General features: G+C 41.1%; 1 long non-coding RNA gene across 1 annotated transcript; it reads left to right on the plus strand.

Annotated features, from left to right (window-relative positions):
• Nucleotides 1-315: 315 nt before the first annotated feature.
• LOC145641025 (uncharacterized) lies at nucleotides 316-20066 on the plus strand. Its single transcript, XR_014115102.1, has 3 exons — nucleotides 316-752; nucleotides 7697-7844; nucleotides 19570-20066. It is a non-coding gene; the product is annotated as an uncharacterized LOC145641025 (long non-coding RNA).
• The last annotated feature ends 494 nt before the right edge of the window (nucleotides 20067-20560 follow it).

Genomic DNA, 20560 nt, shown 5'->3' on the forward strand with positions numbered 1-20560 from the left:
GATGAATATGGAGAATTAAGGAGAGGAAAGAGAGAGGAGAGAGATGGAGTAAACGGCTACAAAAAAGGGGAATAGATGAAAACAAATAAACCCTAACTACACAAAAGTCTAGAAAAAGAAAAAAATTATAGGTGAAAAAAAATTAACTGGGATTCCAGCCACACAGACTTGCCCATGTCTCGACCCGGGAGATACACAAATTTCTTGGGCCGGGTACTCGAACCAAAGAATTGATTTTTTTTTTTTTAAAAAAAATACCCAACTATTTTACATCGGGTCATCGGGACATCGAGTCTGGTCAGTCGGGTCAGTCGGTTCGGGTATTTTTAAACACCTCTACATGACATAACTCCGTTAGTCATTAATGACACTCGGTGGTATTTGGTGAATTATGAAAAGTCCGATGGCATTTGGTTAACTTTTAAAGTGTTTAGTAACATTTGGTGAAATAGCTTGAAAAAATAAATAAATAAAAAAAATAAAAAAATCGTGAAAGCTACAATGAGTTTGGAAGATGAACGGAGGAAAAGAAGCAAAATTATGGCTGGCAATAAGAATCGATCTCGGAACCACTTACACATGCGTCGGAGGCTCGGAGCATGGTCCCCACAACAAGACCGCGTTGAGATCATACACCAATGAATTACGCAGCCGTACGACGCCGTCTTGGGTCGCGTTCAACAATACGCAGCGTCTCGTTGGCGAGGCTGCCACCAACCAAGCCGGAAACAATCCTACCAACACCATCTTTGGTTTTTCTCTTTTTCCCTCTTCTTTTATGCTTTTAAGTTTTGTACTTTATCATTATTTTTTTTTTCTTTTTTTTTTTTTGTGGAATAATGAAAATTTATACAGAAATAAATGGTTATAATTGTAAATTTGTATACCCTTTACTTCAGAGTAACAAAATATATTTGGTTGAGTTTGATATCTTCTTGATTTATTGATATTGTATGGAAAAATTAAGAATTATAGTTGAGATTATGCTATTATTGCTGTTTTACTACATAGTTTAAGAAAGACGCAAAAAAAATATTTTTGAGTCATCTAGTTTTGGATCATTACTCTTTTGGGTCGAATTGGAAGTAATAGTGATAGACTATTTTGAGATGTTCGGAAAATAAATGTCTTGATTCCTGAAATAGAAAGTTCAATTAAAGGAGTGAAGTGAGGTTGGGAAGGAGATAAGTGTTATTAAGGATATGTTAACTTTAGCAGTTAAAAGAGTATAATTTGAAGCTAAATCGTATTGAATTTGCTTCATTTTAAATGATGTTTGAATTGGTTGGGAAACACTTTAGTAAATTAGTTCTTCTTTAAGATGATTATAAATTAGAGCTTTTTTGTGAAAGAAATTTTACTGTGAAGTTAGTGGCTTGTTATGTGAGCATAGTACAAAGTATTGAATATCGAAATTGTCTCGTGTCAAAGTGGTTGTCTTCTTTGGATTTTGGTCTTGAATTTGATATTGAAAGCAATTAAGATTAAACAAATTCAAAAGTTTTTATTTAGGGAAAGGGCAGTGAAGGTCAAACACTTGAATATGAGATGTGATCAGATTTTTGTTTCTGAGGTAGCAGTTGCTGTGCTTAGTTACATAATTTGCAAGTATCCTGTAAAATCTGTCAACTCATCTTGAACTTTTTTCTGCCATGTTATTTGCATCTTACATGTGAAGAGGGAACATGTTTCTGTAATTAGCCATAGATATTTGTATCAGTCAATTTGTGACGATAACTTTCAGTTGGTATCGTAATTTTATACTGTTGGAATCCAATGACGGGATTTGATTTATTTTGGAGATGATAATGAGATCTCCCCCCCCACCTTTTTTTTTTTTTTTTATATATATATATATATAATTTTGTAGATGCTAAGAGGCTTATAGGTTGAAAATTCAGCGATGAAATGGTACAAAAAGACATTAAGCTCTGGCCATTCAAAGTGATTCCTACTGCTGATGGAGAGGATTTCAAGAAGCTTATAATTGTAGTTACTTACAAGGGTGAGGAGAAGCAATTTGCTCCAGAGGAGATATCGTCAATGCTTCTCATGAAGATGAAACAGATATCGGAGGCGTATCTTGGTTCAGAAGTTAAGAATGCTGTTGTTACCGTTCCCGCCTACTTCAATGATGCCCAGCGGCAAGCAACTAAAGATGCTGGTGTCATTGCTGGCCTAAATGTTATGAGGATAATTAATGAGCCAACAGCAGCTACCATTGCATATGGTCTTGATAGAAAAGGTACTAGCAGTGATGTGACAAAGAATATTTTGGTTTTTGACCTTGGTGGTGGAACTTTTGATGTCTCTTTGGTCGCAATCAAGAAGGGTATTTTCGAAGTAAAAGCAGTAAGTGGGGACACCCACCTTGGTGGTAGAGATTTGACAATAGATTGTTGAGCCATTTTATCGCTGAGGTTGAGAGGAAACACAAGAAAGATATAAGTGCCAATTGTAGGGCTGTTGGAAGGCTGAGAGCTGCTTGTGAGAAGGCTAAGAGACTCCTTTCTTCAACTACAGAGACTACTATTGAGATTGATTGCCTTTTTGAGGCAGTAGATTTCTCTTGTAGCATTACTCGTGCCCGATTTGAAAAGATGAATACGGATTTGTTACAAGATTGTATGTCAACTGTTCAAATGTGTTTGAGAGATGTCAAGATGGAAAAGAGTGAAATTCATGATGTTGTTCTTGTGGGTGGGTCAGCCCGAATACTAAAGATTCAGCAATTGTTGCAAGATATTTACAATGGAAAGGACCTTTGTAAAAGTATTAACCCAGATGAAGCAGTGGCGTGTGGAGCTGCATTCCACGCTGCAATCTTGGCTGGTGTAGGTAGTAATAAGAACTCTGTGCTTGTGGATGTTACTCCTCTGTCCCTTGGTATGCAATTATACTTTGGTAACATGAAAGTAATAATTCCTCGGAATACGCCAGTCCCAACGAAGTTGATCAGCAGAGTTAGTACTGCGGTTGACAACCAGAAAACTGTACAATTTCCAGTATATGAGGGTGAGAGATCCATTGCTAATGAAAACAACTTATTGGGCCAATTTTCTCTGCATATCCCTCCAGCACCTCAAGGCGTCCCTCAGTTTGATGTCTGTTTCAACATTGATGTTGATGGCCTATTAACTGTGTCTGCAGAGCTTGTTGGCACAAACAACAAGGACCAAATTACCATCGCCAATCACAGTGGGAGGTTATCAAAGGAATCGATTGACAAGATCATGAAGTCTGCTCAAAAGTATATGGCTGAGGATGAGGAGCGCAAGAAGGCAGCCATATCAATCAATCAATCAATCAATCAATCAAAGCCTTAATCCCAAAAGTGGGGTCGGCTAACATGAACCAAATTTGATTATTCCGTGTAGTCATCAACATAAATCTTTCTCCTCCATCCCTTACGATCCAAAACTTCATCCTCACGTAAATCCATGCACTTCATATCCTTCCTCACTCCTTCCAACCAAGTCATCTTTGGTCTCCCTCTTCCTCGTTTAATCCCTCCATGGTCCCACTCTTCCACTCTTCGCACCGGTGCACCCTCGGGTCTCCGTCTTACATGTCCAAACCAACGCAGACGATTTTCCCTTAATTTATCTACAATGCCCGCCACACCTACTTTCTTGCGAATAACCTCATTTCTGATTCTATCTCTTAAAGTGTTTCCACACATCCACCTTAACATGCGCATTTCCGTAACCTCCATCTTTTTAATATGCTCTTTCTTAGAAGCCCAACATTCTGTACCATAGAGCAACACTGGTCTTATGGCAGTCCTGTAGAATTTTCCCTTCAACTTTAAGGGAATGCTGCGGTCGCATAGCACTCCCGTGGCCGCTCTCCATTTAAGCCACCCTGACTTAATCCTGTGGGTCACGTCTTGATCAATGTCACCATTCTTCTGGATGATCGACCCTAGGTACTTAAAACATTCACTCATGGTCAAATCCTTTCCATCCAAACTCACCACTTCATTGCTTGTCCCCCTCTGAGTGCCAAAACGACATACCAAATATTCAGTCTTACTCCGACTTAGCTTAAACCCTCTAGATTCCAACCTTTGCCTCCATTGCTCCAACTTGACATTAACCCCATCCTTAGTCTCATCCACCAAAACGATATCATCTGCGAACAGCATACACCATGGAACCTCATCTTGAATTGGTCTAGTTAATTCGTCTAGAACCGTTGCAAAAAGAAAAGGGCTTAATGCAGACCCTTGATGCAATCCGATTGTAATAGGGAAATCTTTTGTCAACCCTCCGCATGTCCTCACATTTGTTGACACATCCCGATACATATCCTTAACTAGGTCTACATACCTTCGTGGGATACCTTTCTTCAACATTGCCCACCAAAGTATCTCTCTTGGCACCTTGTCATATGCCTTCTCTAAATCAATAAAGACCATATGAAGATCTTTCTTCTTTACCCTATAAAACTCCATCATTTGTCTTATCAAATGGATTGCCTCCATAGTAGATCTCCCAGGCATAAAACCAAATTGGTTATCTGAAATGCTTGTGCATGCCCTCAACCTTTGTTCAATCACCCTTTCCCACAACTTCATAGTATGGCTCATAAGCTTAATTCCTCGATAGTTAGAACAATCTTGAGCGTCTCCTTTGTTTTTATAAACCGGGACCAAGGTGCTCTTCCTCCAATCTTGTGGGATCCTTGTAGCCGTCCATATCTTGTTGAAAAGGTTTGTTAACCAATCAATACCAATCTTACCCAAACACCTCCACACCTCTATCGGTACCCCATCAGGGCCAACCGCCTTCTTAGGTTTCATCTTCCTCAGTGCAATCTCCACCTCTACTCTCCTAATCCTTCGCACATACTCCATGTTGATTTCTTCATCACTCATAGAGGTATCTCCTATCACAACTCCATTACTTCCATTAAATAATTCATCGAAGTACCCCTTCCACCTGTCCTTGATGCCCTCCTCTTGCACTAGGACCATTTGGTTCTTATCTTTGACACACTTCACCATGCCAATATCCTTCCTTGCCTCTTGTCTTCTCTTTGCCATCTTATAAATGATCCTTTCTCCCTCCTTGGAATCAAGCTTTTCATAAACCTCCTGATATGCCTTTTCTTTTGCTTGGCGAACAGCTGCCTTTGCCTTACTCTTAGCCTCCTTATACGCTGCAAAGGTTTCATCACTCCTACATTTTCCTAAGGCTTGATAGCATTCCCTTTTTTGCTTAATTACTGCTTTCACCTCTTCATTCCACCACGAAGTATCTCTCTGTACCGAAGTTCTTCCCCTTACTTCCCCTAAGACCTCTTTGGCCACTCTTAGGAAACAGTTCTTCATTCGTAACCAGGTCATGTCCGGATCCACCTCTCCATCCCAATCCGCTTCTTCAATTACCTTTTCTGTAAAAACCTTAGCTTTTGCATCCCTTAGGGTCCACCATCTTATCCTTGGTTCTTCTTGTCTAACTTTTTTCTTCGCCTTCTCTTTCAGACGAATAGTCATTACCAATAGCCGGTGTTGGGTGACCACACTCTCCCCTGGGATAACCTTACAGTTTATGCAACTTTGTCTATCTATGCTCCTTGTGAGCAGGAAGTCTATTTGAGTTGCATTTGCTCCATTCCGAAAAGTTATCAAGTGTGAATCCCTCTTCTTAAACCAAGTATTAGCCAAAATTAAATCATATGATTGGGCAAAATCCATAATAGCTTCACCACCGGCGTCCCTCTGCCCATACCCAAAGCCTCCATGGACACTCTCATAGCCATCTCGGCTCGCCCCAACGTGCCCATTTAGATCCCCTCCAATATATAACTTCTCTGAGTGGTGGACACCCTGCACCACCTCGTCTAGGTCCTCCCAAAATTGTCGTTTCTCTTCTGCATCTAAACCCACTTGGGGAGCATAAGCACTGATAACATTCACAATCTCCTTGCCACATAGCAACTTCAGCCTTATCAACCTATCGTTCTTCCGATAGACCTCGATCACCTCTTTTGCCAACCTCTCATCGAGAACCACACCAACTCCGTTCCTAGCTCCACCATTCCTTGTTCTGTGGCTCGTTTCTTGCCCAACATACCATACCTTATACCCCAAAACCAAGCCTCGAGCTCCTTCTCCTGTCCATCTTGTCTCTTGGAGGCACATGATGTTCACGCGTCGTCTTTTCATTACTTCTACCAATTCTGCTGATTTTCCCGTAAGAGACCCCACATTCCAAGAACCAATCCGCAAACTAAATTCTTTTCTCCCACGCTCCCTCCTGATCCCAACTCCAAGTCCTTGATTATTTGACACCACAATTGGGCAATATGGCGCGTCGCTTCTGGGCGACGACCTAGCAACCCTTACATACTTATCACTGCACCCGGGTCTGGGAAGTGCAGCGCGTCGCTCAGTAGGGAACGCCCCAATGGCACGCCCTTGCTCATTTGACACCACACTCGGGCAATGTGGCGCGTCGCTTCTGGGCGACGACCTAGCAACCCTTGCATACTTATCACTACACCCGGGTCTAGGAAGTGCAGCGCGTCGCTGAGTAGGGAACGCCCCCACGAAAATATCTGTTTGGCTCATGTCATGGGATGTGACGAAGTTTTATACTGGCTGTCACTGGCCTACCGTAACCCTCCTCCTTTATCCAGGCTTGGGACTGGCAGCGGGAAACCCACTGGCGGAGTAAAAAACAAATTGGAGAATTATTTATACGAGTTTAAGGGAACCTTAAGAGGTAGTGGAACAAAGATGAATAACAAGGACAAGAGAAAAGTGGGTGATGCCATTGAGAAGATAACCCAGTGGCTGGAGTGGAACTATTTGCTTGCTGAAGCTGTCAAGTTTGAGGAGAAAATAGAAGAACCTTAAAAGCATCCGCGAACCTATGTTCGCAAAGATGCACCAGCAGGAGGATGGTACTCCTAAGGCTACCCGTGGTTGCTCCAAGATTGAGATTATAGAACTTGATTAAGCTTTAATCATATAGCGAACCTGATCACATCTATTTTGTCATTAGTCTTTTAGTACAAGTGATCCATTAGGCAGATATGAATATGGCTGTTAATTTTATTAGCTAGCACCCGTACAGAATGTTCCCACCTGAGTACTTGTAGTTCTCATGTATGCCTTGCTTTGCTATGATATGCTTGCTCATTTTTTGAGCTTGCACCCTGATTTGGAGGCTGTTTGCTTACATAGCTGTCTGCTTGTCATTATTATACCTGTAACTGAAAGTTTAAAAATAAGATAAAAGCTTATAACGTCCAGCATCAGTCTCAAAATGCTCCTCTCCATTTATTCCTTTTTTTTTCCCTTAAAAATTGGGTTAATTGAATGGCAGGTAAATCGGAATATGCGTCTATGCAATTTAGTACTATTTTTTTTTTTCCCTCTAGAGTAGGGATGGCAATGGGCCACAGGGAACGCATGAGTATTTGTCTGCTGTCATCCTCGTAGTCTTTTCTATTACCTGTGTCTAGCAATTTTTGAATCTCTACTCAATAAAGGGAGCAGCAGGGACTCTTCAAAGGCCAGGTAAGAATAATAAAAATTGATATGATCTGCTGGCCTTGGAAATAAGCAGTCTGACTTTCTATTTACAATGTTCAGAATGCTTTAAATGAGCTTCATTTTCCCTGCTAAATTATAACACCCTGTTTGTGTAGCTGATCATTTTTGATACTTTGCTTTTGGATGTAGTCTTCCTTTTTGCAACGAGCATCCAGCCGTCCTAGGCCTTCAAGTCATAGCCTCATAGGCATGGACCAAGCCCTGGGAACTCATTTATTTTTGGACGAGATGACAGCAATAGCTGGAGCTCAATGACTTTGCTGATTCCCTCCATCTGGTAAGCTTAATTCACAAGTCATTGTAACTATTAAAGGGAGCATCTATTCTCAGTTTTAAGCTAATTACAGTCCTTAACTCTTATCCACACTAAAGCATACAAGTTCCCTACTTACAATTTAATTCGAGTGAGACTACTAATAAATTCTGGATTGATATCCTAATATCTAAAGTCTGGTATGTATGTTACTATGATTCTTTATTTCACCGTAATTGACTTTTTTGGATCCTTGAAACTTGGTTGTAGGCTAAATAATAGAAAAAATGACTTTATTCCCTTATTGACTTACAAAAAGAACAAGGACATAATTTGGTAAAATGCAACCATCATACACGTATGTATGTTAAACTAACCTGAATAAAATACATTATTTCTAATTATTTGCCATTAGACTGCCTCAAATTCGACGTAATTCAGAATAAAGACCTGTTCAACGCTCACCTTCTGTAACTGATAACAATTTATCACAATCTATGCATAAACCAAAGTACTGTATGTTTATACTAGCTAAAAGTTGCAGCTAGTTAAATTAAAAAAACTATTGAGTTTTGTTACTAGATAAATTCCATTAGGTAGATATGAATATGACTGTTAATTTTATTAGCTAGAGCCTATGATGAATGTTTCCACCTGAATACCTGCAGTTCTTGTGTATGCCTTCTTTGCTACAGTAAGCTCCCCTCAATTCTTTAACTTTCCCTCTTTCTCTCCTTTCCCATTCAGTCTTTCTCCGAGATGTTCTTTCCTCTTTCTTCAATGGCAGCATTACGTGGAAGCAACAAGAGGAGAAAATAGTATTGTTGGCCATGAATGTGTTTGAGAAGGTTGAAGAAGGTACTTATGGAAAGGTTTATCGAGCCAAAGAGGCTATTTAAAACATCTTTTTTCAGACTTATTCAGTCTGTTTACTGCTCAAATTCCACCATTTTTGTTCCATAACTATCTTATTCTCTAATCTTTACACTTTTTCAATTTCTGATTTTATTTAGGTAGGTGTCCTGAGTTTTAATAGAGTATTAAGGTCGAAATTGCTTTGTGAGTGCATTGAGAGCTTGTTTAGGTAATTAGACGAGGGATACCCCCCAACCCTTTTCTCAAATTTATGGTATCCATTCAATCTAAAAATTGATTTATAATATGTTAGTTTTCAATCGTTTGAATTTTATGGCTTCGGATTCTTAATTTTTTTTTTTTTTTTTTTTTTTTTTTTTTTTTTTTTTTTTGGGATAGATATTATATTTTAGATAATATTTATCGCAGATTAGGATAGATTATTGTATATTTTGTATCCTTATCGTTCTAGGTTTCCTAACGTGATTAGGCTTAGCTATTGTAAACTCTATGTAATGAATCAATGGTACACACTCCAGGCTTGAAGAGTTTTCCCGAAATCTTACATGGTATCACATCTTTAGGTTTTTAAAGATCCTTTTTTTTTTTTTTTTTTTTTTTTTTTTTTTTTTTTTTGTTTTTGCTTCCGCTAGTTTTTGTTATCTTCACACCGCCCCTCCACCATGACTAAGGACGGTGAAACTACCCCACCGCCACCACCTCCCCCTTCAACAAATTTTCATCCTGCTCTCTCTGTCAATAACATTCGGAATGCTATTCCTTTAACCCTTTGACTATGAGAAGGTGCAATATTCCAATTGGGTGGAACTTTTTGTGAACCATGATGTGGCATATAATATTCTTGATCGTATAGACCCGCCACACCTCGTCCCTCGGAGGTTTCGGATGCTTTATGGGCGAGGTTGGATGCTATTGTCAAGCAGTGGATATGCAGGACAATATCCACCGATTTTTTTGAAACTATCCTTTTCTCGAAAATCCACGGCTCTACAACTATGGAATCGTATCAAAGAGATCTTCCAAGATAACAAGAGTACGAGGGCGGTGTATCTCGTAAACTTGTTTAACTCTTTGCATCTTGCCAATGTGACTACCTACTGCCAGCAACTCAAGAGTATCTCCGATCAACTCGCTAACTTGACCATCCTGTCTCCGATCAAAAGCTAGTCCTTCGGCTTGTAGCAGGGCTCAACAAGACAGATTTCGACACCGTGGCAACCATGATCGCACAAACGGACCCCTAGCCCTCTTTCAATACAACCCGGTCACGTCTCCTTCTCGAGGAAATGCGCCGTGGCACAGACAACTCCACTCCACCGACCTCTTTTGTCGCACAACATCAGAGCACGTCTAACTCTACCCAACCTCAGCAACAATCTCAGTTCGCCGGCAGAGGAGGCGACGATGGTGGCCGGGGCCGTGGCGGCAGCAAACCCGAGCGCGGTGGCACAGGGCGTGGACAACAATCCGGTCAGCAACAGTCACAGCCACAACAATCGGGCTCACAACAAAGTGCTCCACCTGGAGAACCATGGGCCCAACAACAATGGCCCAGTACACAACAATTCTTTTGCCTTACCAACAAAGGTGGGTCGTCCCACTTGCCCCATTCCCAACTACAGAGTAATACCAGTTGTTTTGGGTGTTTTTTTTTTCCCTCGGGAGAGTTACAGCTCGAGGATTGATCCGATTGTGCATGTACCTGCAAAACAACGGAGACTCCGAATGTTTGGAGCTTCGCCTCCGACGATCAAGTTAGTTCTTGTATGTGAGTAGGAGAAGGTGCGGAAGATACAATGAGATCTTCTCGGATTCCGAGATCAGGTGTTCTTTAATGTAAGAGAATGTAGGGTAGGTGTAATAAATGATTGAATGTATCCCAAAATTAGGGAATATCTCCCTATTTTTAGGTTCGTTGAAAAAAGTGCCCCTTCTAGGTCATTTGACCTAGATTTGGTGGGTTGTGCCGTTTTACGACGTTCTTGGGAATTGGGCCTTAAAAGCCGCAATTATGGGAAGAATCTAAGGCTAACACGTGTCAGCTGGCAATTGGCCCAAATGGACCCGCCTAGGCTTGACACGTGGCCTTCTTCGATTGGTCCACGTGGACAGGGTAATTTTATCCAAAACATTTGCCGCTCACAAGTGGCACGTGGCTGGCCACGTGGCGCCTGTGACACGTGGCATTCAGTAAACGGTGAATAGTAAAATTATTCACCCTCTAGGGTTTGACGGGGATGCCCTTGCTTTTACCCTTCTATAAATAGAAGGTTTCACCCTCTCCCTCTCCTCATTTCACACTAGAGCTTTTGACTTCTTAGAGAGAGAAAGAGATAGCTTTTTAGAGACAGAAACTCTGCATCCGTCTGCTGTGATTTTGCATTTTTCCAGCTGCGTTTCGAGAAGCACATCCGGTCACCGCGTGTAGCAATTTTTAGACATTCAGAGCTAAGTTATAGGTAACTGCCTATACTCCTTTCAAGCTTTTTATACTTTTCCGCTTGTGTAGTTAGGCTTCAAAAACAAAATGGACTCTCCATCAACCCACACGGCACCGCCTAGGTCATTCAGCCAGTCTCCTGGTACGGCTGAATCTAGAACCTGGGGTGCCTTTTGTGGACATTCGGACCTGCTTTGCTTATCCTTAAACACCTCCATCTCTGTGTCTATGCAGGACACAATGCCAAGAGTTAAGCAGACAGCTCGAAGGCGGCGCGCTAAAAAAGTGCCCGCAAATGAAGTTATTCCTAATAAGGAATACGAGGGTTCGGAGGAAGAGCGGACAGGTTCTTCCCCGGATGGCACCTCTTCAACCCCTAGCGACACAATTTTGGAAGGGGCAGACGGGGAGGGCGATGCCTTTTCCTTGGGGTCTGATGAGGAGGGGTCAGGTGGCGAGGAAGCTGCTGAGAGATCTGACTCAGAGGCGTCGAGCTCTGGCCAAGAGGATATAGCGGATGACTATCAACACCCGGCTAAAGGACCGGATCAACCCAATCCCTTAACGACTATAATGCTTCCTAGGGACTTAGTTGTTATGCAAAGCAGCTTTAGAGCTTTTGTAGAAGCGCATCCGGTAGGAAAGGGATGGAGAATAGAGGTTCCTGCGCCTGAGGCAACAATTGGCTAGGAGGATGATATTGAGAACGCCGACTACTATGTTGGCTGCTATGAAGCAGTGATTAAAGCCGGCCTCCGCTTTCCCCTTCGCAAAGGGATTAAAAGAATTTTGAAGGGGTATGACTTGGGCGTGTGGCAGCTTACCCCATACTCGTGGATAAACATTCTGGGCTATATCGCCGCCTGCGAGTTTCAGTATATAGAGCCTAGCTTTGCAGCGTTTGCCCATATGCATTATATAAGCCGGGCCCCAGGCGGGTATGGTGCGTGGTAAACTCTAACCACACACTCGCAATACTTAATGACCTTGGACAAGCCGTCCAAATGGTCCGGCTGGAAGGATAGGTTTTATTTGATCTGCTCTCCAACTCTAGGGCACAACCGATTCCTTCGCCGGTACAATCAAGATCCGGCTCTTCTCGGGAAGAAGTGCGCCCTGCCCCGGATGTCTTCCATGGCTTATGAGCTGATTTTGGAGCCAGGCTTTTTTAAGACAACAACTGAGCCCTTAGAGGATGGGACTCAAATAATCGTTTCTAAGAACTGGATACCTCATCCGGACTTTTTTAAGAACGAGGCCTTCCTCTCCGCCTGTGGGCTTAGCACCATGTTCACACAGGGTAAACTTATATCACACTCGGTAATTTGCCATTTGTATTGATGCATTACTTGTTTTTTGTTAATCTTTTGACCAACTGTTTCGGCTATACCCCTTTCATTCAACTTATAAATTTCCGTTTGTAATTCCCCTTTTGTTATTTGCAGGGCGGAAGCAAGTCAACCCCCCACTCCATCACCAAGCTATTCAAGCGGCCGGGGGATGAGTGGGCCAAAACTCCGTCTAAGACGGGGAGAAAAAATTCTTCTACCTCCTCTTCAGCCAACCCAAATCGTTCTATAACCGGGGGTAAAGGCCCGGCTATGATGAAAGCTTTGAGCGAAAGCTCGGGGCGATCTGCTGGGAAACAGCCAGATGTCTCTACGGCATCGAAGAGTGGCGAGCCACTTTATGCTGCAGTCGGCGATGTAGCTGTTGGGGTTTGGTAAGTCCAACTTACCGCGGAAACGACCCCGACCCAAAGTACCACTCGCAATTAATAAAACCATAAAGCATAATGACAGGGTAAAGTCGTATCCCGTAATCAAAAGTATTACCTAAGTCCTCTAACTAATGCAAATAGGGAAGTAGGGTCGAATCCGCAAGGAAACAAGTCTTTCTACTCCTAATTAATTATTATAATCTAAATTATCAAGGTAACCAATATTGTTGTAATTAAAGACTATACTACGAAGAATATGATCGGAGGAAATAAAGTAGGGAGAAATTAAATATTAAAAGACCTAGGGCATAGGTTCACTAATAAATAATATTACAGGGCAAATCATAATAAACAATCATCAAGCATTGATTAATCAGATTATAAAGGGAAATGAAAGTCAAACACATTGAATCACAACATTTGAATAGGGGCGTTGACTTGCGTTGACTTTTCTCTCTTCTCTCTCCTTCCATGGTGATTTGATTTTGCTGGTTTTTCTTCAGCTTAATCGGTTCCAATGGCTCGAAAGAAGAAGCAATCTACTCCTCAACCCTCAAACAACTTGAATCATCCTTCTAAATCTTCATTATCTCTATTGAATGATGGTGTTAATAGGCTGAATGTGTCTAGACTTTCGGGTTCTGCTTCGATTCTAGAAATTGATGAGGATCCTGATGAACTTGTCACTCCTCCTTCTCATTTGAGTCGATTCTCAACCGAGAAGATTACTAGAGCTGAGCTGAAAGCCCTTGAGGATTTTCATGTGCGATTGATTAAAGCCAATAAAACAGTACCCAGATCTACTGTTTCATTGGATCTCCGAGCTTCCTCGTCTGATCTTAATGCAGGTCGTGCTTTAAAAGATGATACTATGGTGGCTGAAGGTAATCCTGGCCTCAATTTTTGTTCAGTTCCGCAAATTCTAGAGACAGCAGTTCCTGCTACTGTTCCATTGGTTTCTAGGGTCGGTTCTGCTCCAATTGCTGACCCGGTTTCTTTGGAGGGTGACGTGGTACCTCCTCAGCCTAATATTCCTGCTACTAAGCCAGGCATTGCTAAGCTCACTGCTAAGGGTTTGGCCCTCTCCTTCGTAGCTCCTATGGTCAAAGATGGCAAGTCTGTTGCCATGTTACAGCAAGCCGAAATTACTGAAGGTAATCTTAAGTGGAAGAATTCTGTAATTTTCTATGTCATAGGCTATTATCCTACTATAGCTGTTGTTCATAGATATATTGCTGAAAATTGGAATGTTATAGCTAAACCTGATGTTTTTTGGCATGATGATGGCTACTTTCCGATTAAAATGCAAAACTCTGATGATATGAATGTTGTTCTTAGTGCTAGTCCACACATGTTCTTTGGTAAGGCGGCTATTGTTAAGCCTTAGTCTGAGAAATTTGATTTTCATGCTGAGGTTTTGAGAACTGTTCCTATATGGGTGAAGTTACCTAACTTACCTTTGAATTGTTGGGGTGTGGATACCCTGAGCAGACTGGGAAGTGTCTTAGGAGTTCCTTTATGTGCTGATGAATGTACTTCAAAGCAGTTGAGGGTCTCCTTTGCTAGGTTGCTCATTGAAGTTGATGTAACAAAGGCTTTACCCAAGACTATCTGGTTTGAAAGCCCAGATGGTGCTTTGATTGAACAAAAAGTTGTTTTTGAATGGACACCCCCCTTTTGTAGCAAATGTAACAAAGTGGGCCATGAATGTGCTAGAAAGGTTCAGCCCCAAAAGAAGCAGATGACTTCTAAGGAGCAGCCTAAGCAAAAGGTGTGGGTTGCTAAGCCCCAACCTGCTACTATTCCAACACCTGGGCCTAGTGTGCCTGAATCTGGGGGTAATGGCTCTATTCATAATGCTGGTGTTTTCACCCCTGCTCCAACTACTGTGCAAGCTAATTTTGATGATGATTGGAGAGTGGTGGGAAGGAAGCAAAGAAGTCATAGTAATCCTCCTGTCTTTACTAGTGTTCCTAATTCTAACACTTATGCTGCTCTGCTTAAGGATGGGGATGGTGCTGGAGAACTTGTTCCTATCGGGGGTGATGGTAATCCCCCTCTGGGGTCATGATTACCCTATCATGGAATATTAGGGGTCTTAATGATCCCTGCAAAGTAGTTTCTCTTAAGAAACTGCTAGCTGAACAGTGTGTGGATGTTGTTGGTATTATGGAAACTAAAGTGAAGTGTGATAAGAGTGTTAAGCTTCAGAAGAAATTTGGATCTGCTTGGTCTTGGTTTTGTAACTACTCATCTTCACATAGGGGTAGACTCTGGGTTGGCTGGTCTCATGACAAGGTTAATCTTTTAGTCATCTCCTCTCATGAGCAGTTCATTCATGTCCAAATTAGCTCCAAGGATCTTCAACATCAGATTTTCTGTACCATTGTGTATGGCTTACACTCTATTCATGATAGGTTACCTCTCTGGGATGGTATTTCTAGTCTTGGAGCTGTTTCTGGGCTTTGGCTTGTTATTGGTGACTTTAATTCTGTTCTCAATTCTTATGATAGAGTTAATGGTAATGCTGTCACTAATTATGAGGTCAACCATTTTAGAAGTTTTGTTGACAATCTTGATCTTTGTGAGCTTAAGAGTAAAGGTTCTTTTTACTCTTGGTCTAATAAGGGTCATGGTGATACTAGAATTGCTACAAGGATTGATAGGGGGCTTGTGAATCAGGCTTGGTTGAACAAGTATTCTCATGTTGAATCTATCTATCTTCCTCCTCTCCTTTCTGATCACAACCCTCTCTTGGTTGAAGTGAGTAGGTTTGTTGCTACTAAGGGGAGACCTTTTAGGTTTCTCAATTGCCTGGCTGATCATGCTGATTTTTGTTCCATTGTAGAAAAAAGCTGGCATAGTGTTACAGATAGTTCTGCTATGGTTACTATTTGGCAGAATTTGAAATATGTCAAAAAGAACCTGAAAGATCTGAACACTAAGTATTTTGCTAATGTTGATGAGAAAGTTGATGTGGCTCTTGCCTCTTTAAAAGCCATTCAGGACCAGCTTGCTGTGGATTATTCTAATTCTGACCTTCATGTTAAAGAGGCTGAAGCTGTAACTATGGTGAAGCATTGGATGTCTATCCAGGAGTCTATTTATAAGCAGAAATCTAGGGTTGATTGGATTAAGTTGGGGGATTCCAGTTCTCACTACTTCTTTTCTGTTATGAAGCATAGGCAAGGTAGAAATAGAATTGATTCTATCTTCACTGAACATAATGTCCTTTTGAAAGATCCTGTTCTTATTGAAAATGAGATTATGGGGTTCTATAAAGGACTCCTTGGTTCTAGTGCTAGTTCTCTCCCTGCTGTTGACTTAGCCACTATTAGGAGAGGGTCTCAACTCAGCTCTAGCTCTATTGATATTTTGACTTCTGTGGTTACTACTTCTGAGATTGATAGTGCTCTAGCTCAGATTGGAGATGATAAGGCGCCTGGAATTGATGGCTTTAATGTTGTTTTCTTCAAAAAGGCTTGGCCTATGATCAAGACTGATATTTATGCTGCTATCTTCTCTTTCTTTGAGACTGGTGTCATTGCTAAGCAGTGGGATTGTACAACAATCACCTTAGTGCCTAAGGTTCAGCATCCTTCTTATGTCAGAGAGTTTAGGCCTATTGCTTGTTATACCATGTTGTACAAGCTGATCTCCAAAGTTCTCACAAATAGGATTTCTAAAGTGGTGGGGACTGTTATTAATGATGCTCAAGCTGGGTTTATCCCGGGTAAGCACATTGGTGACAATATTCTCCTGGCTACTGAATTGATCAAAGGCTACTCTCATAAGTTTGTTTCTCCTAGATGCATGATCAAGATTGACTTGAGAAAGGCCTATGACTCTGTTGAATGGCCATTTTTGCAGACTGTTTTAGAAGAGCTTGGTTTCCCTCATTCTGTTGTGAAATGGATTATGACTTGTGTTTGTTCTGTTTCTTACTCTGTGATGGTTAATGGCTTTCCTGCTAAACTTTTATCTGCAAAAAAAGGCCTTAGGCAAGGAGATCCTATGTCTCCTTTTCTCTTTGCTCTATGTATGGAGTACCTCTCTAGGTGCCTTAAGGAAATGGCTGGGAATCCTAATTTCAATTTTCATCCTAGATGTGAGAAATTAGGTATTACCCACATGATGTTTGTTGATGATCTTCTCCTCTTCTCTAGGGCTGATTCCATCTTTATTCAGCTTCTCTTGCAGGCTTTCCAGAAATTCTCTTGTGCTTCTGGTCTGATGGCTAATTTAAGTAAGAGTGAGGTTTATTTTGGAGGTATCTTGCAAACTGTTCTTGGTATGAGTAGAGGTAGTTTGCCTTTTAGATATCTTGGGGTGCCCTTGTCTTCTAAAAAGCTTACTGTTGCTCAGTGTAGGCCTTTGGTTGAAAGGGTTACTGCTAGGATTGGATGCTGGACTTCTAGACACTTGTCTTATGCTGGCAGGTTACAGCTTATCAAAAGTGTTCTCTTTGGTATTCAGGCTTATTGGGCTCAGATTTTCATTCTTCCTAAGAAGATTCTTAGGGAAATTGAAACTAAGTTCAGGGTTTTCCTTTGGACTGGGAAGAACACTTATGCAAAAAAGGCCCCTGTCTCCTGGCATCATATGACTCTTCCTAAGGTTTGTGGTGGCTGGAACATTACCTCTCTTGGTGATTGGAATAAAGCTGCTATTTGCAAGGTTCTTTGGGATCTTGCTCACAAATCTGACAATATGTGGGTGAAATGTGTGCATACCAATTATTTCAACAATAGGAATATTTGGACTGCCACTATTCCCAAGAAATGCTCATGGGTTTTGAAGAAAATCTTGACTTGCAGAGATATTATTGATGATATTAGTGGCTGGTCCTCTATTATGAAAAATGGGAAAATGAGTATTGCTAAACTCTATGCCCGGATTCGACCCCAGGCTTCTAAAGTAGGGTGGAAAAGAATTGTTTGCAATAACCAAGCCGCTCCTAAGAGTATTTTCATTAATTGGTTAGCTTTGCTTGACAAACTTGCCGGGTTGAGGCCCTATTTTTTTTAGTGTTGTTCTCTAGCATGAGGTGCTAGTTGATAACCGGGATTGTATGGTGGGTGGTGTTCCTATTACTTCCTTGCTTGCTAATTTTACCGGGTCTTCTTCTTATGCCTCCTCTGTTATGGTAATGTTGCTTTACCATTGCCGTGGCATCTTATGTTTCTTTATTCTGCTTGAGCCTCCTTATGGTTGTGCTGCTGGATGATGGTTTATGGCTGCGATCTTTTGCTCTGGTTTGTACTACATGTATGCTATTGTTCTATCCTGGCAGGCTGATTATGGGGTTGTTATCAAGCTGTTCTTTATGGTGATGCTGGTGGTGGTGTGTTTTTCTGTTGTTGTCTTGGCATGGTGGAAGTTGGTTGTCATGGGTGAGTCTTGGATATTTAGCTTGCTTGGTGGGTAGTAGGTTGAGGCCTTATTTTTCGTGTTGTCTTCTAGCATGAGGTGCTAGTTGAGGGCCTGGATCGTATGGTGGGTGGTAATCCTATTGCTACCTTGTTTGCTGTTTCTCCCAGGACTCCTTCTCTTCCTTCTTCCATTGTGATAGCCGTTGATCTACCTTTGTCGTAGCATCGTATTCTCTGTCTTGCTTGAGCCTCCTTATGTTTGTGCTGCTGGATGATGGTTCATGGCTGCGATCTTTTATCCTGGTTTGTACTGCATGCATGCTGTTGTTCTATCCTGGCAGGCTGACTGTGGTGTTGTTATCAAGTTGTTTTATGATGATGCTGGCTGATGGTGTATGCTTTCAAGCTAAGCTGATGCTTCTTTATATTTACCTTATTTGATATCTTTGGATGTATGGGTTGTTACCCACTTTTGGTTGTAGCTTTGGTTTTCTCTCCCTTTGGGAGTTAGAGGTTCCGTAGTTGTTATCTTTGTTTTGCCTTCGGGCTTTGGTTTTGTTGCTTCTTTGGCCCAGAGGGCATGTAGTGCACTTTCATTTCTTGTAGTTGCTACTTTTATGGGTAGTAACTCTTTACTTTTGGTAATAAAATTCTTTACTTACCAAAAAAAAAAAAAAAAAAAAAAAAAAAAAAAAAAAAAACTTGCCACTAAGGACAGAATTGTCAAGTGGAATGCAAGTTGTGATCTTATTTGCTTTTTCTGCCAGAACTCTTGTGAAACTGTCTCTCACTTGTTCTTCTGCTGTCCTTACTCTAAGACTATTTGGGAACAGATTTTGAAGCTTCTTGATGTGAAAAAAGCAGTTCAACCTTTTCACATTGAACAACAATGGATAGTTAAGAATTGTAGGAAGTCTAGGAGCAAGGGTAGAGTATACTCTATGTGTTTTGTTGAGGCTATCTACAATATATGGCTGCAGAGGAATAATTTGATGTTTACAGGTGACTGTAAACCTGCAGAAACTGTCTTTCATGACATTATCTATCATGCTGCTATTAGGTGTAAAGGACAGACAGGAAGTTGCTTTTGCTTCACTGAATTCTGGAGTTGCAGTTGTCTATTGTTTTTGGTATGTTCTGGTTTGGTGGCAGCTGGTCAGCAGCCCTGTTTTGGTTGGTTTTGGCAGCTGTTTGCTGTTGGGTTGCTGTTACTGCTCTATTGCTGTTACTGTTCTGTTGCTGTTGCTGTTTTATGCTATTGCAGTGCTGCTTTTGTTCTGTTGTTGTTGCAATGTTGTGTATTGTTGCTGCTGCAATGCTGTTTCTGTTTTTTTTTTGCAGTTGTTGATGCTGCAGTGCTGTTTCAATTCTGTTGCTGCTGCTTTTTGTTGTTGTTGCAGTGCTGTGTGCTGCTCTTGGTTTGCTGTAGTGGTTAGGGTGGCAGCTGGTGGTTCTGGTGTTCTGTTCTGCTTGCTGATTTCTGGTTGTTGCTGTTTTGGTTGCTAATGTTCTGGCAGCTGGTGCAGTTGCTGTTTGGGTCTGCTGCTGTTCTGGTTGCTGTCCCTAGGCTGCTGCTGTTGATGTTCTTGGGTTTACTGCTGCTGTTTGCTTTGCTGCTTTTGCTATTTTAGTCAGCATTTTGATTTTCGATTTGTTTCTTTTGTTGGTGTTTTGCTTGGTTGTATTTCTTGGTTGTTATATTCCCTCTTTAGTCTAGTCCTGTTGCTTTGCAGCTGAGTCTAGGTGGGGGTTTGCTTTTGTGGGGTTTGGTGTTTGTTACTTCTTAGCTCTTGTAAGTTGTAACTCCCTCTTTTGGTAATAAAATTCTTCATATTTACAAAAAAGAAATCAGATTATAAAGGGCTTTCGCCACGTATTATAATCACAGAGTTAATTTACCGGTATTAAATTTCATCTGTCGAATCTCGACTTAACCATTTATAAATTAGTCCAGTTATTGAAACTAAGTCTAAACATCAATTCTCATCTGTCGAATCTCGAATTAATATTGCTAAACTCATACAATTAAATCTGGCCAAATCTAATTGCATAGCATTAAATCAATCAATAGGAAATTAACCAAGCATTGATAATCAACAATCACAAATTTACCCCTTCATATTATTTATTAGATCCCCATAAACCCTAGAAATAAAACTACTCAAGCATAATTAAATCTAAACTAATCAAATCAATAAAGCAAGACATAATAAAAGAATTAAATAAAATAACTGAAATTAAAAGAGAAGAAATTGTTACCAAAAGAAATCTGGATTAATGAATGTAATTAAGAACAAAGTTGAGAGAGAATTTAAGAGAGAGAAAATATCCT

This window comes from Chenopodium album, chromosome 7 (assembly GCF_948465745.1).
Source record: "Chenopodium album chromosome 7, dcCheAlbu1.1, whole genome shotgun sequence".
In the NCBI taxonomy this organism is placed as follows: Eukaryota; Viridiplantae; Streptophyta; class Magnoliopsida; order Caryophyllales; family Amaranthaceae; genus Chenopodium; species Chenopodium album.